Source organism: Pelodiscus sinensis, chromosome 15 (genome assembly GCF_049634645.1).
Source record: "Pelodiscus sinensis isolate JC-2024 chromosome 15, ASM4963464v1, whole genome shotgun sequence".
Lineage (NCBI taxonomy): Eukaryota > Metazoa > Chordata > Testudines > Trionychidae > Pelodiscus > Pelodiscus sinensis.
In genome coordinates this window covers 41,706,177-41,733,362 of record NC_134725.1, presented here as the reverse complement: position 1 = coordinate 41,733,362, position 27,186 = coordinate 41,706,177, and the positions used below count along the sequence as shown (strand labels likewise).

The 27,186-nt window shown below is 46.7% G+C and overlaps 1 long non-coding RNA gene across 1 annotated transcript in view; it reads right to left on the bottom strand.

The window, feature by feature from the left end:
* The window catches only part of LOC142818533 (uncharacterized), a 30,128-nt gene that overhangs the window by 1,123 nt on the left and 1,819 nt on the right, over nt 1–27,186 (bottom strand). The window lies entirely within an intron of this gene.

The following is a 27,186-nucleotide window of genomic DNA, read 5'->3' as shown; positions in this document are numbered from 1 at the left end:
CTGGTGAGTGTCGGACCTGCATGAGCACCGCTCCGATGGTGGATCTCCCCACGCCAAACTGGTTCCCAACAGATTGGTAGCTGTCCGGCATGGAGAGCTTCGAGAGGGCCATGGCCACCCACTTGTGGAGGGGAATAGCGGGCTTCATGTGTGTGTCCCATTGCTGCAGAGCAGGGGCAAGCCACTCTCAGAGCTCCAGGAAGGTGTCCTTCTTCATCCTGAAGTTCTGGGTCCACTGTTGGTCTCCCCAGCGCTCCAGGACGATGCGGTCCCACCAGTCGCTGCTGGTGTCCAGACGCCAGATGCGGCGGGGCAGGCTGGCGTCCGGGTGCCGCTCCTCCAGGGCCCCCAGTGGAGGCAGGGGGAGGGCCAAGGGGCTGGCCTGCAGCAGAAGGTTCCAGGCAGCCTCCAGCAATTGCTGCCAGGCTTGCAGCAACACATTCAGCATGAGCACCATGAGCACCTGACTCCATGGTGCCAACTGCAGTGGTGTCCCAAAGGAGAGCAACCGAAGCAGGCAGAGAGGAAAACACTTTGCTGTCCCTTGGTGAGGTAGGCAAGCAAGCGGGAAAGCTGAGAACCGGCTGTCCAGGAGGGGTCCCTTTAAGCACAAGCCTAGATGCGTTATTTCGAATTAGCTTATTTCGAATTAACTAATTCGAAATAGGTTAATTCAAAATAACGCTGTAGTGTAGACATACCCAGAGAGAGTGATGCCTCTGGGACTTCCCCACCTGGAGATGGTTTCTTTGCCCTCACCTTAGGGCCTTATCTCAGTGTCAACATCAGTCCACACTGGCTCCCCACATGGGGCTGTGTGTGGTGCTGCTGCTCCCTCAAAGCTATTCCACCAGGCATGTTACTCCTTCAGGGCTCCAGAGACACTGAGCTGACTTTGGTCCTACAGCTTCTTCTTATAGGCCTCCTGGCCCCTGATTGACTGGTTCCTCCTGCAGCCACTCTAGCTTGGAGGGATGCTCTATGGCTATGTCCACACTGGAGGGTTATTGCACAAGTACGGCCGTTCTTGCACAAGAATCCGCAGAGCATCTACACTGCCCGCCTGCTCTTGCACAAGGAAATTTACAGTATGGTGTGGTAAGAGAGGGCTCCTTGCGCAAGAGCTATGCTCTTTTTTAACAGGTATAAACCCTCTTGTGCTGGAGCTCTTGCGCAAGAGGGCAGTGTGGATGCTCAGCAGGGATTTCTTGCGCAAGAAAGCCCGATGTTTAAAATGGCCATCAGAGCTTTCTTGAGCAAGAGAGCATCCACACTGCCATGGGCGCTCTTGCACAAAAGCACAGTTCGCACATGGCAGTGTGGATGTTTTCTTGGGCAGGACTTCTTGCAAGATGTCTTGTGCAAGATGTCCTTGTGCAAGATGTTCTTGCGCAAGAAGCCGCAAGTGTAGATATAGCCTACGACTTTCTAGTGCAGGGTGTGGCAGGACCACTGGGCTTCCGGTAGGGGGCCCCAGTGCTTGGTCCATCCCGTCACACCAGCCCTGAAAGGTATTTATATGCCAGAAATGTTACTTCATGCTTTGGCCATCATTCCAGAGGACATGCTGCCATGCTGATGATACTCATTAAAAATAATGCATTAATTAAATTTGCGACTGAACTTCTTTGGGGAGAATTGTACGTCTCTGGCTCTGATTTACCTGCATTCTGCTATATTTTTCATGTTATAGCAGTCTCAGATGATGACTCAGCACATGATGTTCTTTTTAAGAACACTTCTGCCACAAATTTGACAAATATGCAAAGAATCAATGTGAGATTCCTAAAGACAGCTACGGTGCTTGACCCAAGGTTTAAAAACGTAAAGTGCCTTCCAAAATTGGAGAGGGCTGAGATGAGAAAAATGCTTTCAGAAATCTTAAAAGAACATTTCAATGCAGAATCCAAGCCACCAAAAAGCAAATCAACCTTCAGCTGATGGTATCTGGCTCAGATGGTGAAAGCAAACATGCATTGATCCATTCTGGTTGGATCATTATTGAGAAGAACGCATCCTCAGCATGGATCCATGTGCGCTGGAATGGTGGTTGAAGCATAAAGGGACACATGCATCATTAACCCATCTAGCACATAAATATCTAGCAACACTGGTTACAAGAAAACCCCTGATCTCTCTTTCACATGACATTATAAACAAGAAATGTGATTATCTCCTGAAAAATTGTAACTAAACGTGTTTGTCTGAGCGACTGGTCGAACAAGAAGTAAGACTGAGTGGATTTATAGGTTCTAAAGTTTTACATTGTTTTATTTTGAATGCAGCTTTTTGTACATAATTCTATATTTGTAAGTTCAATTGTAATGATATAGAGTTTGTACTATAGTAATTGTATGAGGTGAACTGAAAAATACTATTTCATCTGTTTTTGACAGTGCAAATATTCATAAGCAAAAATAATGTGAACACTGTACAATGTTGTAGTTGAAATCAATATATTTAAAAGTGTAGATAAACAGCCAAAATATTTAATAAATTTCCATTGGTAATTAATAGTGTGACTAATCACAGTATATTTTTAATCATAATTTTGTTGAGTTTATTGCATGAGTTAACTGTGATTGGCAGCCCTACTTTGAAAATACCAATCTCTCTCCTCCCTGAAAGGTGTCCTGGGGTGTAGCTATGATACCGCTAGGTCAGGTGGTTCTGTCACCTAGTACTAGACACCATCTTGGACATATAGTAATTTTCCTCTAAAAGGAAGGGGAGGTCAAGTTAGGAAATTTTAAAAATTCCTGCCTCGCATAAATGTTATTTAATGCTGAGATGGAAGGCAAACAGGACTCTCCACCATTGTCTGCCAGCCTCAGAAGAAAGACTCCTAAAGACACCTCAAAGGAAGGCAAATGAAGGGCGCACTTCGAAAAGAGATCTCATTGGATCTCTAAGCTTTGCATCCTATCTAAAATAGCAGTTAGGGTAACATATTACATTTTACAGCATGTTTCTTGAATATATAAAGTTTAGCTTGATTATTTTATTTGCTCAGTAATTTACTTTGTTCTGTTGGTTACCTCTTTCACCACCTAAAATTCACCTTTTGTCATTAGTAAACTTATTTCTTGTTTACAAGAGAACCCCATTTGTGTAATTCATATTTAGGAGGTACATAAGAAGCTGAGCAGACCTTCCTCCCCCAATTTCATATCATAGAATCATAGAGCTGGAAGAGACCTCAGGAGGCCATCAAGTCCAGCCCCCTGCCCAAAGCAGGACCAACCCCAACTAAATCAACCCAGCCAGGACTTTGTCGTCAGCTCTAGGGATGGAGATTCCACATTCCAGTGCTTCACCACCCTCCTAGTGAAATAGTTTTTCCTAATATCCAACCTGGACCTCTCCCACCACAACTTGAGACCATTGCTCCTTGTTCGTCCATCCGTCACTACTGAGAACAGCCTTTCTCCATCGTCTTTGGAACCTCCCTTTAGGAAGTCGAAGGCTGTTATCAAATCCCCCCTCACTCTTCTTTTCTATAGACTAAACAAACCCAAATCCCTCAGCCTCTCCTCATAGGTCATGTGCTCCAGCCCCCTAATCATTTTGGTTGCCCCCTGCTGAACTCTCTTCAATGTGTCCACATCCTTTCTGTAGTGGAGGGCCCAGAACTGGACACAATACTCCAGATGTGGCCTCACCAGAGCTGAAGAAAGGGGAATAATGACATCTCTGGATCGACTGGCAATGCTCCTCTTAATGCAACCTAATATGCCATTAGCCTTCTTGGCTACAAGGGCACACTGTTGACTCATATCCAGTTTCTCATCCACTGTAACCTCCAGGTCCTTTTCTGCACAACTACTACTTAGCTGGTTGGTCCCCAGCTTGTAACTATGCTTGGGATTCTTCCGTCCCAAGTGCAGGACTCTACACTTGTCCTTGTTGAACCTCATCAGATTTCTTGTGGCCCAATCCTCCAATTTATCTAAGTCACTCTGGACCTTATCCCTGCCCTCCAGCATATCTACCTCTCCCCCTAGCTTAGTGTCATCTGCGAACTTGCTGAGGGTGCAATCCATCCCCTCATCCAGATCATTAATAAAGATATTGAACAAAACTGGTTCAAGAACAGATCCTTGGGGCACTCTGCTAGAAACCGACCGCCAACCTGACATCGAGCTGTTGATCACTACCTGATATCACTGTGGGTCTGCACTCCAAGGGAGGTAGATACCTGGGTGCTGGACAAGCTGAATCTTCACAGAGCAGATCTCAGAGCCTGTCATTCTACAGTTGGCTGTGGCCTACCAGTTTCTGTGTTGGAGGAGGGTTAATAGCCTGGCTCAGCAAGATAGGCATCAAGGGTGCCCATGCAGGCAGAACAGGCAGGCTTAGCTATGTCTCTGCACATTCACTGGCATCTCAGAGAGGACAACCTATCACAATAATTACACTAACACCCTTACATTCTTTATTCGTGGCATTCCCAAATCAGCCATTCTGTGATTTTGTCCAGAATCAATGGTAAGATAACTGGTCTATAGATATGGGGCCATTCCACTTATTCTTCTTTTTAAATACTGACACATTAGCTTTTTTCTAGTCCTCTGGAACCTCCTCAGTATTTGAGATATGTTAAATCTCACCATCAATGGCAACATATTTGTACAGGTTTGGCCGAAGAAAACTGTGAGATGCAGTTATCTAGTCCTGGAGATTCAAACTGACTTTGTACTTAGTTACTGTTTAATAAATAGTTACTGCTTAATAGCCTCCCTAATTGTTGCTGCCATGCAAACTTCAGATTGCTCAATCACTGAGTTAACGCTTTTGCTGTCAGACAGACAAATGCTTTGGTGTTGCTGTTTCCACTGAGCTTTCTGTGAAATTCAGGAGCAGTGATACACTTGGGCTTCTGGGATGAAGAAATGAATGTGATTAATTACCTTCTATGTAAGAGAGAAGAGTGAGTCTGATCAACATTGAACAATGGAGAACTCATGAATGGTGAGAACTCATCTACCTTCAGTTCTTTGCAGAGAGAAAGTTTACAGTCTTTAATCTTCTGGGAAAAACAACGCAAACTGCTGTAGTTTCCCAGGGAAGAGATAATTATGTGTGTGAAAGAGAATTTTCCATGTTACTTCTATGTCATTAACCCACCAATTCTGGCAGTTCTGCTTCCTAGCTCACTTCTCAGTTGCCAAGACATCAGCTGAAGATAGCAGGGTTCCAGGAAAAGTGCAACAACCACTTTTGCCCTGCAAATAGGTAACTGAATGCAGTATTTATATAAAGAGGAATTAATTTGTCTGTAGCCCACAGCCTTTGTCATTGACTCTAAGAGTGACAGCAAGGGTCAATCTGTACCAACTATGGTGTGGGCAGCAGTGATCCTTTCAGCCTGGAAATTCAAGTCACATAGAGTGGGAGGCACCAAAAGGCCATCATGTGGGATGACTTTTTGCCACCATCAGTCTGTCCTGGACTCAGACCAACAGGTGAGATATTAAAGTATTTGTGTTCCACTAATTTTCCTGAGTGACCCAGTCCTTCACATGAACGTCACCAGTCTTCACTTCCAATAAATCAGGACCTATAGCAGGTGTAGGGTTCCAGCCTGCGGATGCCCTATCTCTACCCCATCCCCAGGCCAATCTAGGCCTCCTCCTTTACCAAGGACATGTGGTGCTGAACAGTTCGCTCTAGGTGCCACATGCCCCTTACAGGGCGGGGACAGGGTGAGACTTCATGCACTCCCCCACCCCCAGACCCTGATTGAGTGTGAGGGGGAGTGCATAGTCTCCTCCCGGCCTACAAGGGGCGTACAGTGCTTAGAGTGATCCGCCAGATGTTCAGAATAGCTGGCAGTTCTTTCGGGGAGGGCAAAGACTTCACATACTCCCCCACCCCGAGGCCACTCAAGGTCTATGGGTGGGGGGTGTATGGAAGTGTCCTGGCTCTGCCCCTTCCACCCAAGGCCCCCACCCCTTCCAGGATGGCCCAAGGCCACTTCAAAAAGTTGTGAAGTGATCCCCCTTCAAAAATTATTGCCCACCCATGCTCTATAGTCCCTACAAGTAGCATCCTAGAAATGTGTTCCTTTGGGGAAATCAGATAGCAACTGGTTAAGCATAGCACGGCTCACAGTCAGCACCAGAAGTCCATTGTTTTCTTGGCAAGAGTTGGAGACTGCCTTCTCTCACCAAAAACCGAGAAATACTGCTGATGCAGCTGAACTGCCTTGTCGTTTGACTGATGAAGCCCACACAAAGGTAGATTATAGCTTTAAATGTAATGAAGCTCACTGTATCAGCAACTGCATTTTAACCCCCGAATTTCAGATGTTCCATGTTTACCACTGGTGTTTGATTAGTGATATGTAGGGGACTGGACATACTGCCGGAGCATGCCCTTGTGGCCAGGTATGGGGTAGCAGCTCCTTCTCTCTAGCATGCATTGCCAACCGTCATGCTAGTTCTGTGGTGAGCCACCTCGTCTCATAACTCAGCCCTCCAGCGTCTACCCAGGCTATGTTTTTAATCCATTCACCTTTCAGGGCTCTCCAGTCCCAAAAGCAGTGCCTGAATTTCCAGGATCTTCAGCTTCCCTGGCTAGGGACTATTAGCAGCCACTGGTCCTGAAACAGGATCTTCACTGTGGATCAGCCAAAGAAATCTCAAAGGCCCACAGCCGCCCTCCTCAGGGACAGTCAGAGCAGCACATCCCTTCCCACAGCTACTCCCCACACACACCCTGTAGGCTTTATTATCACTGACATTTGGCTTCTCTGCCCTCCAACTTCTCACAACTCAAGAAAACTTACCTATCATCCCAGACTCTGCTACCCCTGTCCTCCCTGCCTTCTTTCTAGCCCAGAGTTCGCTAGCTCTGACAACAAGCCTCCCTTGCGTGTTTCTGTCCCAGCCCCTTTTCCACTGCCTCATGCACCTTCTTCCATGAAGATCCAGGGCCTCCTGAGCTGGATTTGATCACCATTTAGGCCTGACATCCCTCCAGGGGCCACCAAGTGCCCCAATTGGGCTCAAGCTCCTGTTAATCCTGGTCAGGCCCACTGAAAGCAATTTGAGTCCTCAGGGCAGAAATCATTGGGCCCCCTGCCCTCATCCAGGGCCACAAACCCTGCCCACCCAGAGAAGCACCAACCGCCCCTTCCTGTCCACCAGTGGAACACCTGTCCTTCCCCCTTTACCACACCCAACTTGTCTGCTCTCGGGAAAGCCACGGCAGCATCACTTCATTGGCAGAGGCTTTATTATGCCTCATGCAGGTCCTGGGACCAAGTGACCTCACACGGAACCTGCATGGTGCATATCCAAAGCCTCTTCCAATGAAGAGATGCTTTTTGGCAGAGCCACTCAGCAGAAACTGTTGCAATTGCCCTATGTGCCCCCATGGGAGGGCCTGCCCCTGGTTAATGAGTGTAGGGTACACACCCACATTATCACATGGCATTTCTAGGGAGAAGGGGACATGTCACACAAAGACCTCCAGGCTGCACACCCAGCTGAACAAGGAGATGGCCATGCCAACTCCAGAACACATACACAGAGAAGGGGAAAAGCCAATCCCTGGCTGGGGGTAAGCAAGCTCACAGTGAAAAAGGAATACTTGTCCCAAGTGGGAGAGCCACTGTAATTTTGTAAGGCTGGAAAACATTCAATGTGGGTCACAGTATTTTAACCACAGATTTCTATTCAATCCTGATGTCTCTTTGCATCTCCTTCCTGGTGACAAACAGCAGGGATCGCTCTTCACCTAACCACTCATCTCCAGAAATAATCAAATAAAACAATTCCTGCTTACTGAGGGATAGGGAGAAAGACAGCCAACAAGTGCATAGGTACAGCATTACATGCCGTGGTGCAGCAACGGACTGGCAATCAAAATAGGCCCGGGAAATGGGTTGAGAACAGCCCTCCCCATGACGTCACCCCTGCGTGTCCCTCCCCCTTTCCCTGTATCCAGGGCCAGCTCTACGTTTTTGGCACCCCAAGCAAAAAATCTCCCCCCCTTTTTGTCCAGGGAGGGTGCGCGCGCAAATGCAGATTGCGCAGCTTGCTGGGGGGTGGGGCATGCTGCAAGGGGAGCCCAAACCCTGGGGCATTTTCATCTCATAGGAGAGCACCAGGGACTCCCCATGTGAGGACAATGGGAGGGCAGGTTCATCCACAGCAAGTCAGTTAAAGACTTCCGAAGCATGCAGCTGTTCACATCACCTAGTTCTGGAGTCCGGTCCCACTCCTCACTCTGCAAAGGGATTTTATTATTAGAAGCCTTATAATCACTCAGACTCCAACCCCAACACATAAGCTGTCCAACCCTTAGTGTCTATGGACAAGAATCAGCCTCACTGAGACAGTTCAAAAGGATTAAAAGAACTTTTCTTTCAACTTCCCAGCTCAACTGTCCAGAACAAGACAGGCACCAGAGAACAAAACCTCACTAGCCTAGGACCTATTCCATGAGCGCAGCCCTGTGCTTTCTCCTTCAGGGACAGACCACACAGCCTCTGAAGCAGGATGGATTGATTTAAATAGCTTTGATTTAAATCTCTAATTTTAATCATGACTTAAACCGGCAAGCAGAAAACCTTTGTTTAAATGAGCAATTAATAATTTAAATTATACTTTTAAAATATGTTCCTAAAGGATGGTTGAGTCTTATTGATTAGCAACCTTTAAAACATGTTGATTTACAACTAAATATAACCTTTATGCCAAATTTGGTGCTTCTATTTACTAACCAGGAGAATACACTCAGTACAGCTACCAACTAAATAAATGCCCAAATAATTGTGTAACTTACATGTAATCAGATTCTTAATTTTTACATTTTTATTCTATTACAAAATGGTGTGTAATAGGAACACTTAAGAGACAGGTTTTACCCCATTTATTATTTGTTAAGTGGTGGCTACTTTTTTTAAAACATATGATTTGCATCTACTTCTGTATGGACGGAAATTCTATTTAAAATAAACAAAACCAGCATTTAATTTTTGTATGAAATAAAACTACCTTAAATGTGAAGGACACATAACAAAAAAATATCCAAACACATTTTGCATCTAAAATTAATTTATTAAACAAAGGAAATATCCATAGTGAATTTAAGAGATCGATTCTAGTCATCATGTTCTTCAAGATGTTAGAACACTCTCATAACCAGTTTTTTACTGAAAGAAGAGGAAAACAAGTTTTTCTGCTTCATCAACTCTCGGTTTTGCAACACTGAATGAACTAATCATTGAATTGAACTAGCTGAATAAACCAAAGTGATAAAAACATTCTCTCTTCACCTGCAGAAGAAGCTACTGCTGATGTAAACACTAGTTCTGGATGCTTACACAGCAACCTACACTAGTGAACTGGTAGAATTTCTTTAAAAGTTGGCAGGACACATGTTCTATTTAATTTTTAAATTTACTTCATAAGTTATTTAAATAGGTTATGATAAATTTAGGCCATAATTTTTAATTTAATTTTAAAGGTATATTCTTTAAAACAAAGCCTATTTAAATGGGATCACAATTCCAATTTTAATAAAGCTCTCCTGCCCCAGACAGGAAGGGACTTGGGGACTGGGAACACCACAGTTCCCCTTCCTCAGACAAAGGAGGAGGGAGAATCACCTGGGTCCCAGGCAGGGCTGAGGTTGTCAGGACACAGCAGGGGTTAGGTTCCTGGGAAGGTGTGGGGGAGGGGAGGAGAGGGTTCAGGGCCCCGAGAGTAGGGGGAAGGGTGATTGTTTAGAGAGCCAAATGGGAGATGGGGATCCAGGTGGGGGGGGGGGGGGGGAGAAGAGAAGACGGGGTCCCAGCAGGGTTGCAGTGGGCCAGGAGGTGGGGTGCGGGATTGCTGGGCAGAGGCTGAGCCGGGGGAGGAGAAGAGAGGGAGGAGGTAGTGGGGGAAGGGTCACAGGACAGTGGGCCTGGGCACACAGACCAGGGAAGACAGCTGGGCAAGGGGGGGTTCACAGGCAGGGGAGTTATGGGGCAGTCAGGGGGGGCCCATGGGCAGGGAAGTGGCTGGCCAGAGGGAGCACACGGGCGGGAGCCACACTCACTTGAAGGTAAAGAATAGGCCACCGGGCTCAGCGTCACCAGCAGCAGCCGCAGCCGCCCTGTGCCACCCTCCAGGAAGCACCCCAGCAGGGGCTGTACCTTGTGGCTGCCTGTGCAGAGCCCCCAGTGCCCTGGAACCAGGTACAGGCTCCAAGCAGCCGGGCACGGGGCTCCCAGTTCTGGGCGGCCTCCGCAAGGCTCCCCGCCTGCTCTTCCTGCAGGCTGAAATGCCGCCCCTGAAAACTTGCTGGCCCAAGCACGTGCTTCCTTCGCTGGTGCCTAGAGCCAGCCCTGCTCCCAGGAATGGCTTGCCAGGTTTATTCCCCTCCTCCTCCAGCAACTGCCAGCCAACCCTTTGGACAACGGCCCACCAGGAAATTCCTGGTATCCCGCCAGGCCAGTCTGCCCCTGCCATGGTAAAAAGCACAGTATAAATTCTTGGGAGATAATAGAAATAACTCAACTGCAGGGATTATAAATATAAGCTAAATACAAGACGTTGTTATTACTGGACTTTGATTTATTTTTCTAATGCACAAAGTAGAAGCAAAAGTAGGTTTTCCTGAACTCATGGTGGATAATCCCAGGCAAATTTCACTAAACCTGACCCCAACTTTGTGCAAATTTTGAAGACCAAAGAACAGACACTGACTACAATAAGATGATGTGCAGGTTGAGCTGACTCTGATTAGCTCCTCAAAAAAGCTTTAAATCTATCTGGATATGCTGATTTGGAGGTCATTCTGAAACTGCATACTGCTGTTATTTTCAGATTTGAAAAATCAGATAGCATATCCAAAACTCACCACTTCCTACAGTTACTAGGTACTATGCTGGTTTGGGCTCCAGGGGTTCCTACGCACATGGGATTTTCTAGCATACATTCTAGCATACATGCTTCACTGAGATCACAAAACATTTAGAAATACCAAGGAGCTGCACAGAAAATATGCCAAATCTGCAGTGGCTTCCTCTGAAACCATCTCACAGGTATGAGGAGAGAAACAAATCTACCCTTCCCCTTCTGCCTTTCAGATGTCATTAGAAAGGGATCAACAGCCCTGATTCACTTTCAGATGGACCCTGGTCTCTAGAACTTCCAATCTCATTTGTTCTGTAAGAACCGGTTTCAGAGGCAGCCATGTTAGTCTGTTTCAGCAAAAGCAAGGAGTCCAGTAGCACCTTAAGAATAACAGCTCTCACAGTCCTTGGGACACAAGCCACTCCTTGCTTACAGACAGCCCCTCAGCTGGAAACACACACTCACCAGCAGCCACACACCCTAAAACAAATACACTAACACAGGAACCAATTGCATTGCCAGCTCTGTCCACACATCTACCCTAATAACACCATCACAGAACCTACCTACATCAGTCACATCATCAAAGGCTCATTCACCTGCATATCCACTAACGTGATCTGTGCCATCTTGTGTCAGCAATGCCCCTCTGCCATGCACTTTGGACAAACTGGACAGTCTTTATACAACAGAACAAATGGACACAAATCAGACATCAAGACGGAGCATTTTAACCGCCCTGGGCACATAGTTACTGACTTGAAAGTTGCATTCTAAAGCAAAAAGCATCAAAAACAGGCTGCAACGTAAAACTGCTGAATTGGAATTCATGAGCAAATTTGACACCATCAGATTGGGTCTGAATAGAGACTGGGAATGACTCATTACCATAAATAATTTCCACTTTAGGTATGAAAAAAATCACAGAAGTTGCGCAAGATTCCAGAAGACTGGGAAAGGGCAAATCTAGTGCCCATCTATACAAAGGGAAATAAGAACAACCCAGGAAACTACAGATCAGTCAGTTTAACTTCTGTGCCAGGAAAGATAATGGAACAGGCAATTAAGAAATCCATTTGCAAACATCTGGAAAATAATAAGGTGATAGGTAAAAACAGGAATGGATTTGTAAAGAACAAATCATGTCAAACCAATCTGATAGCTTTCTTTGATAGGATAACAAGTCCTGTGGATAAGGGAGAAGCGGTGGACATGATATACCTAGACTTTAATATGGCATTTGATACAGTCTCACATAACCTTCTTATCAATAAACAAGGCAAATACAACTTAGATGGGGCTACTATAAGGTGGATGCATAACTGTTTGAATAAGCGTTGTCAGAGAGTAGTTATTAACGGTTCACAATCATGCTGGAAGGGCATAACCGGTAGGGTTCCACAGAAGTCTATTTTGGGACTGGTTCTGTTCAATATCTTCATCAGTGATTTAGATATTAGCATAGAGAGTATGATTATTAATTTTGCAGGTGATAAGCTGGGAGGGGTTGCAAGTGCTCTGGAGGATAGGGTCATAATTCAAAACAATCTGGACAAACTGGAGAAATGGTCTGAGGTAAATAGGATGAAGTTTAATAAGGACAAATGCAAAGTGCTCCACTTAGGAAGGAACAATCCATTTCACACTTACAGAATGGGAAGTGACTGTCTAGAAAGGAGTACTGCAGAAAGAGATCTAGGGGTCAGAGTGGATCACAAGCTAAATATGAGTCAACAGTGTGACACTGTTGCAAAAAAAAGCACACATGATTGTGGGATGCATTAAAAGGAGTGTTGTGAGCAAGACAGGAGAAGTCATTCTTCCACTCTACTCAAAGCTGAGTAGGCCTCAACTGGAGTATTGTGTCCTGTTCTGGGCACCACATTTCAAGAAAGATGTGGAGAAATTGGAGAAGGTCCAGAGAAGAGCAACAAGAATGATGAAAGGTCTACAGAACATGAACTATGAGGGAAAGCTGAAGGAATTGGACTTGTTTAGTTTGGAATAGAGAAGATTGAGAGGTGAGATGATAGCGGTTTTCAGATATCTAAAAAGATGTCACAGGGAAGAGAGGGTGAAATTGTTCTCCTTGGTCTCTAAGGATAGGACAAGAAGCAATGGGCTTAAACTGCAGCAAGGGAGATTTAGGTTGAACATTAGGAAAAACTTCCTGCCTGACGGGGGGGGGGTTAAACACTGGGATAAATTGACTAGGGAGGTTGTGGAATCTCCATCACTGAGATATTGAAGAGCAGGTTGGACAGACACCTGTCAGGGATGATCTAGATGATGCTTGGTCCTGCCATGAGGCCAGGGGACAGGTCTTAATAACGTCTTGAGATCCCTTCCAGTTCTGGTATTCTATGATTCTCAACGTCTTATTCATATCCACCCTCATTAAATTAGTTTTACTATAAGATTCCCATCTCTTTATCCCTACTATCTATTTCTTTTATTTTCCCTTCACCCATTTATTAAGTGAGTTGCAACTAGTGAAAGCTTACGCAATCATAAAATTGTTATGATTTAAGGTATCACCAGACTCCATCCTGTTTTTGTGGGAACAGTGCATTTTGAGGCACAGTCTCACAGGGGTAGCTGTGTTAGTCAGTATCTACAAAAACAAGAAGTCCTGTGGCACTTTAGCCTTGGTCTACACTAGGGAATTATTTCAAAATAAAAACAGGAGCATCCATACTATCAAAACCATAATTTTGAAATAAGGGGCTCGTTATTTTAAAATAATAACTTCTGCTTTCCACAAGGCATAGTGCTTATTGCAATATACTTATTTCAAAATAGCAGTAATGTGGACACTCCACTGCTTCTATTTTGGAATAACTATTCCCCAGAGTCATTCAAACTAATTGCTTCCCAGTGTTCTCTGGGGCTCTAAGTTGAGGTAGTGCATCCACATTACAAGAGCCTACCTTAGACTAATGTTGATGCTTCCCTGTAGTGGGAACACACTATTTTGATTTTGTTATTTTGGGAGTTATTATTTCAAAATAATTTCCTAGTGTAGACATGACCTTAGAGCAGGGCTGGGTAAAATACAGCCCAGGGGCTGGATCTAGTCCACGGACCACCCTGCCAGGACCCTCAGGCACACTGCTGCAGTGGATTTAAAATGCAGTCTGGCAGCTCTATGCTCTGGAGGGAGGAGGAAGCTTTGTGTGATCTCCCCACCCCCAGCCCAATCCTCAGTTCCTATTGGCCAGAAAGAACCAGCCAATGTGAATTGACCCTTGCTAATCACTCAGTTCCCATTGACTGGAAACAACCAGCCAATAGGAGCTGAGAGATTGGCCTGGGAGATGGGGGCAGCACAAGTCTTTTCCCCCCTCCCAGAGCTGAGAACCACATGCAGGGAATAGCCTGCAGCTCTGAGTGATCTGGGGCTGCAGCAGGTAGGGAGCTCAGCTTGCTTTGGGGATGCTACAGGGCTGCTGGCCAGGAGACACTTAGGTAAGTGCCTCCCGGCTACAGCCTGTCTCTAGCACCCCTGCCCCTCCTGCACCCGAACCCCTTCCCCCAGGTCACCATCCAAACCCTCTGCACCCTCTGTCCCAAATCACAACTCCATCCCAGACCCTATACCCCCTCCAACACCCCTCCCCCAGGCCAGAATTCTCTCCAGCACCCAAACACCCTCCCAGATCCTGCACTCCATTCCCCTGACCCAGGTCTAAACCCCCTCCTACACCCAAACTCCCTCTCAGACCTCACACCATCTCCAGCACCCCAGTCCCTTACTCCATGTGTCCTTCGGTACCCAGCCTCCATCCTAGACCCCACACATCCTCCACAGAAGAGTTTGACCCTTGACCACTTTCAAAATCTTGGAGTGGCCCCTACCAAAAATTATGGCCCACCCCAGCCTTAGAGACTAACAGATTTATTGGAGTATAAGTGTTAGTGGGTAAAACTCTCTTCATCAGATGAACTGAAGTGGGTTTCACCCATGAAAGCTTATGCCCTAATAAAGCTGATAGGATACTTTTACACAGCAACATCATTTTGAAATAACTTGTGTTATTTCAAAATAACTTAGTCTGCATCTACACAGCAGGCAGTTATTTCAAAATAATGCTGAAGTACTGTCGAGCTGGAGAACTTCTTACTCCAACTCTTGTAACCCTCATTGTATGAGGAGTATGGGAAGTCAGAGGAAGAGTGCTCTATTTCAAATTAAGTGCTGGGTAGATGCTCCCAATTTCGAAATAAGCTATTTTGAAATAAGTTACACAATTGACGTAGCTCAATTTGCACCGCTTATTTTGAGTTAAGCCCTGCTGTGTAGATGCACCCTCAGTGTCTAAGGTACCACAGGACTACTTGTTGTTTCTGGGTCACAGGTGCTAAAGGCATAGCTATTCCAAAGGAAAAAAGTTAATCCTTCACCTAACAACCCATATTGGAGAAGAAATCCTGTTCTCAATAGACCCATGCACACACCCATTTTTTATCACCAGTATCTTGGGTGAACACCTCGTAGCATTCATCTTTTCAGACACATTTCACAACTGGAATGGGGCCATGTCATGTGAACAAGAAGCACATTCTGAGTTTCCACTTTTGAACTAACATGAACAATGGTAGGGTTTGTCATCTGCAGATATTTGCTGTAAAGATTCAAATACTGTCTTCATTTTCTGCATGGTGTACTTTCTAGAGAGTGGCCTCAAACAGCAGTTACCTCAGTATGTACTTAGGGACATCAGCCGCTAGATGTCCTCATAATTCTTCACCAACTCTGCAGTACAGGAAGTCCCCAGTGTGTTGTGTTCCAAAAGCGTGTTTGTAAGTCAGTTGTTTGGAACTCAGAATGCAATTTCCCATAGAAACAACATATAAGGTAGCTGAAATATTGTCTATTTGCACTGGGAAATATAAATAGTCTTTTTATTTACCTTTGAGTGCTAGTGCTTGAAGAAATGCAGATTTAATAAGAGGAGGATGAGGAGGTAGGTGGAGATTTTGAAGGTGATTTCATGGCTTCCCCCAGCTGCCACCACCATCCCTGCAGGTTCTGTGCTGGCTCCTGCAGCTAGTCCCAGACCCCGGCTACTCTCCCGCCACAGGCTATACCCAGCCCCCATTCAGCAATAGGCAGTGAATGTGGGGTCGCGGTCTCCAGAAGAACAGGGGGCAGCTGTGCAGCCAACAGATGGAAAGAAATGGCAGATTCCCCTTCCAAGCACCACTTCTCCCCAGTTGCTGGTAGTGTGACCACACCCTGCTCCTCTGGAGTCCTCCAGACAGCACTTGCCCTGCTCGTCACCACCTGTGCCTCTTGCCTGCTACCGTAGGCTGCAGATGAAGCTGCAGGTCGATATGTGTGGACGTTCATCAATCGAATGTTTGTCACTCAGGCTAGGTCTAGACTACAAGCTTCTTTTGGAAGAAGCTTTTTTCTGAAAAGATCTTCCAAAAAAACTTCTTCCAAAGGAGAGCATCCACACTGCCAAAGCACATTGAAAAAGCGATCTGCTTTTTCAAAAGATAGTCTCCACACTGAATGGACGCTGTCACACGTGTAAGCTGTGATTACTATGGACAGAATGGCCACCAGGGCACCTGTGCTTTTTCCTCCTTCCTCTTCTTTTGAAAGAACTCCCTCTGCCCCATCCACACACGCCTTTTTCCAAAAGAGCTCTTTCACAAAAAGGCTTCTTCCTCATAGAAAGAGGTTTACCAATGTCATAAAAACCCCTTAAACAAAATACAGGACTATGTAGCACTTTAAAGACTAACAAGATGGTTTATTAGATGGTGAGCTTTCGTGGGCCAGACCCACTGCCTCATATCAAAAGTTTTTTGATCTGAGGCAGTGGGTCTGGCCCACGAAAGCTCATCATCTAATAAACCATCTTGTTAGTCTTTAAAGTGCTACATAGTCCTGTATTTTGTTTCAGCTACACCAGACTAACACGGCTACATTTCTATCACTATAAAAACCCCTCTGTTCTTTCAATTTTCTTTCGAACGAACGCAATTGGAGTGTGGACGTAAGTGAAGTTTTTTCAGAAAAAATGGCCGTTTTTCAAAAAAAAATCTGTAGTGTAGATATAGCCTCAGGGAGTGCCTGTATGTCTGTGCATTAATGTTCTGCATTTGATAATAAAAACTAGAGCTGATGAAATAACAAAACAACTTCCACAAATACTTCTTTGAATTATAAGAATGAGCTCTTCCCATGCACACTCCGTTTTCACTTTCAATTATCCAAGCTTTACTAGTGAAAATAGTCTGGGGCACCTGGCACTGTCCACTGTCGGCAGACAGGACACTGAGCTAGGTGGGCCTTTGGTCTGACCCAGTCTGGCCGTTCTTATGTTCCCTGCAACACACGTGTTATGATAAGCACCCTTCAGACCTGCCCAAAAGCAGTTTTTCAGTTCTATAGTCAACTGTAATGTTCTGGGGGAGCTGCTCTATGCTGACCAGAGAACAATTAAACACCCTCGCAGAGGGGTGGGAGCTGTGCCAGTGGGAGACACTCTCCTGCCAACATAGTGCAGAGCACCCCACCGTACTACTCATGCTGGTGTAACTTATGTCACTCAACGGGGGGGGGTTTCTTACACCTCTGAGCAACATAAGATTTGCCAGCCCAAGTAGTTGTGTACACATAGCCTCATTCTTACCTACTTTCAAATATAAACAGAAATTACTCCCACGATGTCTTAAAGCCAACCCAAACTATCCAAACTAATAAAACAAGAAATACTGAATATTCAGGACAAATCATTCACAAGCTCTTGGTCTAAGAAAAACAGTTTGTGAATGATTTTGGATGTATAGTTTCAGGGTCTCCTGGCCCTGTACTCTGTAGTACCATATTAGCTTAGCAAATATGATTTTTATTAGACAGATTTTTTTAAAAATAATGCAGGAGTTGTTTCAAAGAATATCCCCCAAATGTCAATTAATATAAATTTAGAGTAATGTTCTGATTTCCTGAAATTAAAAACACCTGTTTAAAATACTTCTGCCAGCAGCCAATAAATAATTTTAATGAATTTTAATGTGGCATTTTAAACAAATATTATCTATAGAAATATGGTTCTTCAAAATAAAAGAATTAAAAGAGATAAAATAACTTACTGCCTCCCTTCAACTAACAACTGAAATATTCAAACAAGATAGGCCAAATGGAATTAATAGAATAAAAAATGATGCAACTTTTCTGAAAAATATATACCCATTGAATTTACTGTGATGTATAATCTGTGTTGTCTCAACACAGCTGTCTTCCTTTGATAGCTCTTCTTACAGTACTTAAAAAGAAAATTATTTTTACTGACTATCAGTTTGTTTAATTTCAATCAAAAGTTCGTAACTAAATTATATCATTACTGTCTGAACTATTTTGTTCTTGGAAGAAAAGAGGTGAATACCAGTTAAATATTAAGCCACCTGCCAAAGCAATGACAAAAGGGGACAGAATTGCCTAACACATAGGGAGGTTTAATATTTTGAAAGCCAGAGTTTCTGGACTTCCTCTTCCTAAGATTCCGGTAAAAACTGAAACTTTTTGCGACATGCCTATCTCTAACAGGCTCTCTTCACTCATCTGGGGCACCAGTCTGAATAACTTGCATATCTCCTCTCTCTTCTTAAGCACTAGCAAGATTCAGTTTGTTTAATGAGTATAGGCAGGGCTCCAACTCTGCCTGGCTATTCACACAAGCAATGTCACGAAGACCTGGTGCAACTAAAAGCTAATCAAGTAACTGGAACGAAGCCATCACAAAAGCTGCACATTAGTTTTGTACCTCCCTGAGCATGCAGACCAACCGCTGTCTCTGTTGTCCCGAACACTGCCCAGGAACTTTCAGCACAGTGAAGTCCACTCTGGGGGTGGAAACAGGAGTGGGGAGACGTTGCTGACACTGAAACTGTGTTTTTAAGATCTCTCATCTCTGAACTATTATTTTGCAAGTTGCATATGCTATTTAAGACAAAATTGCCTTTGCTATTTTCTCACACTTTGCTTCTTTGTTTGTTTGTGTTTCCTTTGCTTTCACTGTTGGTCTCTCAGTAGAGCAGGACACTGGGTAAGGGATGCAGGAGAAAACATGCAGATAGGGAATATAATGGGGTTGTTTCAAACTGTGAAACCAGGATTCCCATGAGCGTCCATGCAGTGAAAGAGATTTCAAAATGTAGAAAGAGGCTGAGAAGTGAGAGTGGGAATTTATGTTCACAATCTGGCACTGGTCCAGGAAAACACAGGGTGTTACCAACAGGAGGTAGGTCACCGAACTTTCGTAGCTACATACGTTTACCACCCATACACCAAATAGAGGTTCCTGTTCTTAACCAGGATGTGCAAACATGGAAACTTACTGGAATGAGACTGCTGGGCACCTGGGATTTCAACAACTGGCTCTTTTCCCAAGAGAGCCGGTTCAACCTGCTGGATATTTGGACAGAAGCCAGTGTACAGACTGACAACACCCTGTGACTGAAAGCCTTGGGTTTGGCCTCTCCAATGTCACCTCAACTTGATCCATGTGAGGCAGGGGGGCTGTCAGGTGGGAACCCAACACTAGCTCCGAGAGGCGCCTTTATGCTGCTGTTTTGGCCTGTTCACATTAACGTCACTAGGCTCCATTGTCTGTATGCAGGGGATAGACTATGTCTCAGGTCTTGCTACTCTCTCTAGAGCTGGGGTCTCCAATTCAATTAGGGCCAGGGCCAGTCCTCAAACCCTCCTAGTAGACCAGTGGGCAGCCCCTCTAGCAGGATCCAGGGGTCTCCACACATTCGCTCTAGCCCCTCCTGCTGGCTCAAGTGTCCCCCCCCATACATCCCCCAGCCCAGCCTGCTGCCCCTGAGTGATTTAAAACTCTCTGAGAGCCCTGCCACCCCCACTGGCAATGCAGGGGGGCTACAGTGGCTTCCAACTGCTAGCTCCATGCCACTGCCAGCTTGCCCTGTGCCCAGGAGAGGAGTGTGCAGAGCTGTGCCATCCAGAGGTGCAAGCTGGGAAACCACTTACTCATTTTGTGAAACTGACTAGAGATCTGTGATGCCAACTCTCCTGGCCTTATCTCAAGCGCCATGATCACTGGGCTTTGTCTTTTCTTTCCTTTTTTTTTTCTGGAAAGTCCCACCCACAGCATTAGAATTAAGCCAAATCTGGGAACTTCCCTACCTGATGCCTTGTGCCCTGCTGTACCAGTGATCACTCTGAGTAGACTGTGCTGGTTTGTCAGTACAGGGCATTAGAAGAGAATCCCAGTTGCCTTTTTTGTTTCTGTTTGTTTTTTTAATGGCAGACTTTCAGTCTCTCACTCCAGATGCCAAATAAAGACACCCACGTATATTTCTTTCTGTGATTTCAAGAAGCCATTCTCTCCTGGAGGGGAGGGGAAGGATGATTCATGAGTTCTGGGCACTCGGGGTTGGCCACCAGCCCAGCAATAGGGGGGACTAAAGGGGCAGTTGGCCCATGGCCTGGCACTTCAAAGCAGGGATGTCCCCACTTAACCAGTGAATTGGTGAGTACCACTCCTACCAGGACCTACAGGACCCCACCAGTTAAATGTAACATTCAGCCAATTAACTAATTAACTGGGATTGTACATCCCCAACTCAAAGAGTCTGGGGCTCCCAGCTGCCGCTACCGTGACAGTGATGGAAGCTGGAGCCCTAGCCCCCTCTGAATTGCCACCAGAGTACTGGTGCACTGCTCCGCCACTCCACATGGCGCTTGAGAGCCAGGGTCCTATGCTGCAGTCTGCCCCTTCTGCCCAAAGTGCCCCCTCCCAGGGCATGGACCAATTCCCTCCCACACCTTAGCCCCTGGCCCACGGTGGCAGTCGGCCTCACTGGTGGGCAATACACGACAGGCAAGTTGATAGTGTCTCCCCCTGTGTCCAGACAGAGTCCAGGATCCTACAAAAGACATGAAACTGATTCCTCATCCTGACACCCCCATGTCCTCATGCTGGGATGCCTCCCCCGCCACCCACTAACATGCGTGCTCCCTCCCCAGCTAACACCCGTGCTCCCCCTCTCCCCTACTAACATCTGTGCTTTCACACTGAGATCCCCACCAAGGATAATCGAAAGTGAAACCCACCAGCCCTGCCCTGCTGGCTGCAAAAGCACCTCATCTTGGGCAGTTCCCTGGCCAGTGTGGTTCCTGGACCTCGCAGCGCCCTCTGCCACTGGGCCTATGTGGGCACCGTGGGCCTGGGTGTGGGTGGGAGCCACATGTGAGGGTAAGTAGCTGGCCCAGGCTCCTAGGCCAGCAGCTGCGCAGGTCTGATTAAATAACTTTTTCAAACTACTTCACAGGCTGGACTGGGGAAGTGGTTGGGTCAAAGATGGCCCCCAGACCAGGAGTCTGAGATCCCTCCTCGAGAGGCTGCCACATACAAGACCCCATCTGGAGACCTGATTACCAAACAGCTCCATTTTGCCATTTAGATGGGATTTTAACCATGTTCCTGTGTAATGTCAAAGCTCTGGAAAGTCCAAAAGCAAATCCTAGTGAACCCTAAATCCCACTGTTGCCTTGATCTGCAATGTGTAATGTGACCCCTGCCAGGGAAACCCAACCTTTTAGCAAACCAAACTGTTTACATGAGAAATGTTTGCAGAACTCCCCAGAAAACTCGAGGACATACTGACACCGTGTGAGAACAGGACCAAACCTGCTAATCCACGTATGCAGATGTCCTTCGGAACTTGTAGTGGGGACCTGGCAGGGGCCATGTCCCACCATGTGCAGTGACTTTGGGCAGAGAAGAAAACACTTCACTTTGTGTGTGGAAATGAGTTTAGCCTCCAAACTAAGAGATCACGTGATCTTCTTGGAAGAGACTACCAGAGAGAGAATATTTGTCAATTTCTTCACAATTAAATCCTGGAATTTCAGCATAAAAGGGATAGAACAGGGGTAGGGAACCTTCTGTGGGCCACTGACCCACAGAAAAATCAGTCAAGCACAGCACACAAGTGAGAAGCAACTTTCACTGATGTGGCCCCTGACTGAAAAGCAGAAAGACACTTCCCACTTCCCCTCAGGGGTAGTTGATTTTGTGGGCCCACTAGGCTCTGGGGTAAGGCCAAGAATGGGGGGTTCAATGTGTGGGAGGGGGCTGCTGGAGAGTGGGCCTGAGTTGTGGTGTCTGGGCGGGCGGGAAGGTGGCGCAGCAGGCCAGGGGTGGGCAGGCTGGCAGGTTGAGTGCAGAAGCCAAGTGGGGACAGGCAGTCTGGGTAGGAGGGGGGTGCAAGACAAAGTGGGAGCGAAGGGTCTGGCTGACCATAGCTCCCCAGAGACACACATGGCTTAGGGTTGCCAGGTGTCCGGTATTCACCCAGACAGTCCAGTATTTTCGCCTCCTGTCCAGTAAAAAATTCAGAGAATACCGGACACCTGAGCTGTCCATTATTTTCTGATTTTTTTCCCCGGCCAGGAGGTGAAAATGCCGGGCACCTGCCAACCCTACAAACACTCAGCACCCGGCCGAACCCCTCCCCGGCCCCCAACACCCTCAGCCCCCCAACCCCAGCCCCATGCTACCTGGTTCCCCAAGGCTGCTGGCACAAAATGGCTGCCGGCAAAAAGACTAGGGGAAGCACTGCCTCCCCTGGGTCTTAATGCTCAGCCACTCCCCTGTTCCTATCCCTGCACTCACTCTTAAAGGGGACATGCTTTTAATGCTGTTTTATTTTAATTTTGGGGGGGGGGCTCAACAACTTTGGTCTCCTCCCTTTTTTTCCCCTTCAACAGCATTTTTTCCTGTTTTTTTTGGGGGGGTCACTATTTTTGTTTCAACCATCTGGCAACCCTAACATGGCTCTGTGTCCCCCACCTCTCCCAGGCACTACCCCCTGCTGTTTCTATTGGCAGTGATTATGGCCAGTCTGAGCGGGGAGACTAGCCCCCCAGGAGTCTTGAAAGTCCCTATGGAGAGCCTGCAGTCCGCAAGGGGCCTACTGGAGGCTGGAGCAGCCCCCAAAGCCTGGCTCTGTCCCTCCCCCCCCACAGGCTGTAGGGCGGCGGACCTGGTAGGTATCAGGGCCAGCACCCAGATGCTACCCCCTGGACCAGTTGCTGGGGGGATGCAGCTGAAGGCCTGGGCCAGCCTACAGACCCTCACCCCCTGGACCAGCTGCCAGCCAGAGACAGCCCTCCCCAGAGCCTGCCCTCCCCCAACCAACTACAGGGCCAGAGACCCCCCCAGAGCCTCGGTCCCCCTACCCCTTTGGACAGTCTGCAGGGAAAGAGGGGTAGATAGATGCTGGGGCCAGCTCCTAGAGAATGCCCCCCTGCCAGTTGCAACGCAGAGGGCCAGCTGGAGGCCTGGGCCGGCCCACAGACTCTCAACTCCTCCAGACCAGCTGCAGGTCTGGGGGGGCATGCTGCAAGCTGGGGCCAGTCCCCAGGCCTTTGCCCCTACCCCAGACCAGCTGCTGGGCCCAAGCTCCTACCCTAACTCCTGCACCCCCTACACCTGCCAGCCCCCTGCACTCAGCACCTCCTTAATGACCCGAGGAATTCCGGGTAAATTTGCTAGAACAATACATACTTCTCCTTTAGAACTTACTGTCACTTGGTGACACCCAAAACCAAGAATTTAACATGAACACCCACTGCTCCATTAAACAGGTGTCATGGTTCAGGACTAGCTGCATCCCTACCCTTGCTGATCTCTGAGGGTACCCCTCAGTATCAGGCCTCAGGACTTTACCTCTACCGAGATGGAATTCAAAAATTTCCTTCTCTTAGAAAGGGCCTTGAGCTCCGGTACCCTGCATATAAACTGCTGACACAGCAGTTGACTGCGTTAAGCATGTGCAGTTCTGTCCTGCAGGTGCCTGTGACCAGTGGTGTCTATGGCGACCAGATGCATGTCTTACCTAAAGAGTTGCAACAATTATTTATATTACAGTCGTGTGTAGAATTCCTAGTCCTAGATCACTGTAGGGTAAACTGAGGCAGCCCTAAATGTGCTAGTAGGCCTCTAAACAGCATGACTCCATCCTGGGATCAAGCCTGGGAACACCACAGTCAGAATAAGAGCTGCAGGCAGTAAAAGACCCTAGGCACCATAGCAACCACGTTCTAAAACACTCGGACAGGGTCCCAGTTGGTAACGTAACACATTTTGCTTAAGATAACATTCATAAAATTTGCTTAAACTGTCTTGCTTCACTCCTAGATAATAAGCCTGAGAACCAAGCAGTCCACCAACTCAAGGCCATACCCGCCTGCTATAGCAACATCATCATCTATGCAGACTAAAATGTTATTACTGCTTTGCTGACATGTTTTGGCATTTGAACAATAACCACCTGTATATTAATTAATGAGTTGTTACTTTGCAATGGGCGGAGATATTATGTAATCTTTAGTAGTTCTATTGGCTTATGTGCTCATTTCGTCTTGCTGCTAGACCTATCAAATCATTTTTCCTCCGTCCACCTGCTGACTATATAACCTATTGTATTGTGTTAATTAACCAGTGTTCACCAGGGTAACCCCTGCGTGTCACTCCATCAGCTGGTGTATAATAAATCCTCCGCTTGTCTTCACCTGCATCCAGAGTGTCCTGGATTATTTCCAACAATCACCACCCCCTGGTCCTAGATGTGGTACCAACACCGCTCAGAAAGACAGTGCCTGTCCAAAGAGTGTATTATCTAAGACAAGAGACAATAAGTGGATAGGAGCACAAAGAAATAATCAAACAATATTGGTCAACATGACAAGCAGTAGTCTCAGCACACCAGCAACTCAATCATCATCCAGCTTTTGCTAATTATCAGAGAAAAGAGACATTTTAAGGAGGGTTTTGAAGGAGAATAATGAGTTACCATCATGACTTGGTGACTAGGCAAGCTTAACTTTGTCAGACACTCCTCTCCCCTGTAGCATCTGTGTGTCAGTCTGGTCCCCCCAAAAACTCCCTCTGACAGTATCTCCCTTTTGAAAGAGAATGCCCTTTTACATGACTAGGATCCTTTTGATCTTCTGGTTCCCAGGTGTTTTCTAATCCTGCTATTGTCTCAGGTGTTTGCTGAGAAATGCCTTACCCTGAGCTATTCTCCCCTTCTTGTTTTATTTCCTCTATTAAACTATTCACAGAGTAAATGGCCAAATAACCAGATAACATACAGTATTCATGCACTATTAACAGGAGTGTTGTGAGCAAGACACAAGAAACCCAATCTACTCTGCGCTGATTAGGCCTCAGTTGGAGTATTGTGTCCAGTTCTGGGTACCATGTTTCAGGAAAGATGTGAACAAATGGAGAAGGTCCAGAGAAGAGCAACAAAAATGATGAAAGGTCCAGAGAACATGAGCTATGAGGGAAGTCTGAAAGAATTGGGCTTTTTTCGTTTAGAAAAAAGAAAACTGAGAGGAGACATGATAGTAATTTTCAAGTATCTAAAAGAGTGTACAAGGAGGAGGGAGAAAAATTGTTCTCCTTGGCCTCTAAGGATAGGACAAGAAGCAATGGACTTAAATTGCAGCAAGGGAGGTTTAGGTTGGACATTAGGAAAAACTTCCTGCATGTCAGGGTGGTTAAACACTGGGATAAGCTTAGGGAGGTTGTGGAATCTCCATCACTAGAGATATTGAAGAGCAGGTTAGTCAGGGATGATCTAGACAGTGCTTGGTCCTGACATGACGGCAGGGGACTGGACTTGAAAATTTCTCGAGGTCCATTCCATAGTGTTCTATGATTCTATCATTCTATTACAGGGCAGCTGCACTTACACAACTAATATGCTCTGTTATGTCAGGCATAAAATATTATAAGGATACGTCTACACTACAGCGTTATTTTGAAATATCTAATTTTGAAATAAGATATTTAGAAATAACGCATCTACACATAAAATGCATTTTGAAATAGTGTTTTCCTATTTTGAAATAGCACGTCCACACTGGGTGGATGCTGAATCGCATTTAAGGCCAGCCGGAACCAGGTCCGGCAGGGCATCAGGTCAGGATTTACTTTGTGTGGCTGCTGCCTGAGGCTAGCTGAGGCCTGTGCTTAAAGGGACCCATCCTGGACAGTCGGTTCTCAGCTTTCCCTGCTTGTTTGCCTACCTCAATGAAGGACAGCAAAGCATTATGTCTCTGCGTGCTCTGGTTGCCGTCACTCGGGACACCACAGCACTCTGTAACATGGAGCTAGAGCTGCCCCTGGGCACTCTGGTGATTCTTGTGGACGCGTTGCTGCGAGCCTGGCTGCACTTTCTGCAGGCTGCCATCTGGGAGGTCCATCGGGGGGCTGTCAGTATCCAGGAGGCCCTACAGGAGAGCTTCCACCCTGAGGAGCACTAAGAGCCTCTCTGGTCTGCCCCACTGGGGGCTTGTGCCTCATTCCTCCCTCACGTCCTTCCACTTACCACCGAACCCCACCCCCCTTCCTGATGTCAAATAAAATACACGTATTTTCAAGAACACAAACTCTTTATGTAACAAAAGTGGGGGGGGGGGTGGAATGAAACTCTGGTGAGACTGGGGAAAGGAGGCAGGAGAGGGGAAGAGAGAGGGTGGGAGAGGGGAGGGGGAAACCTGGGAGGTGGAAGCTGGAAGTGGGAAGCAAGGGGAAGAAGTGGGAGGGGAAGCTCAGGGCTCAGCACTGGGGGGGGTCTCGCTGGACCAATTTGATTTTCATGCGACCCTGCTCCTGGGTTTGCATGTGGCCTTTGGTGGCCAGGCTGGCAGCTATCCTGCCACAGACAGCCGCGTTCCCCCATCTAGTGCGGAGATTATGGATGTTGGAGGCATCCCCCCCAAACCTGCATAAGGTCCATGATCTCCACCCTGGACCAGGAAGGCGCCCACCTTCTCTGGGCCCTGGCAGGCTCCTGGGAGCTGGCAGACTGCTCCTGGGGAGCGGTGGAGGGTTGGCTGCCAGTGGCTTGGTGGCTCATGATTTGGGGCCACTGGGTCAGGGCAGTGACTGCTGGCTCTGGGCTGGCAGGCTTGGAGCTGGCACAGGCACTGTGGCCAGAGTCTACCCCTTTAAGGGCTCCGGGGAGCGGGGGAGGGAGAGAAGTGTTCTTGGTTGAGGCCAGAGTGGCCACCAGGGCACACTGGGAAGGGCTGAAGGCCCCCTATTTCAAAATAAGTGTCTACACAGCACTTATTTCAAAATAGCAATTTTGAAATTGGCGTTATTCCTCTTGGAGTGAGGTTTATCAATTTCAAAATAAGCGCTCTGCTATTTCGATTTAATTTTGAAATAGCAGTTTGGGTTGTGTAGATGCTAGGAAAGTTATTTCGAAATAACAGTTGTTATTTTGAAATAATTTTGATGTGTAGACATACCCTAACAGAGGTAAGGAA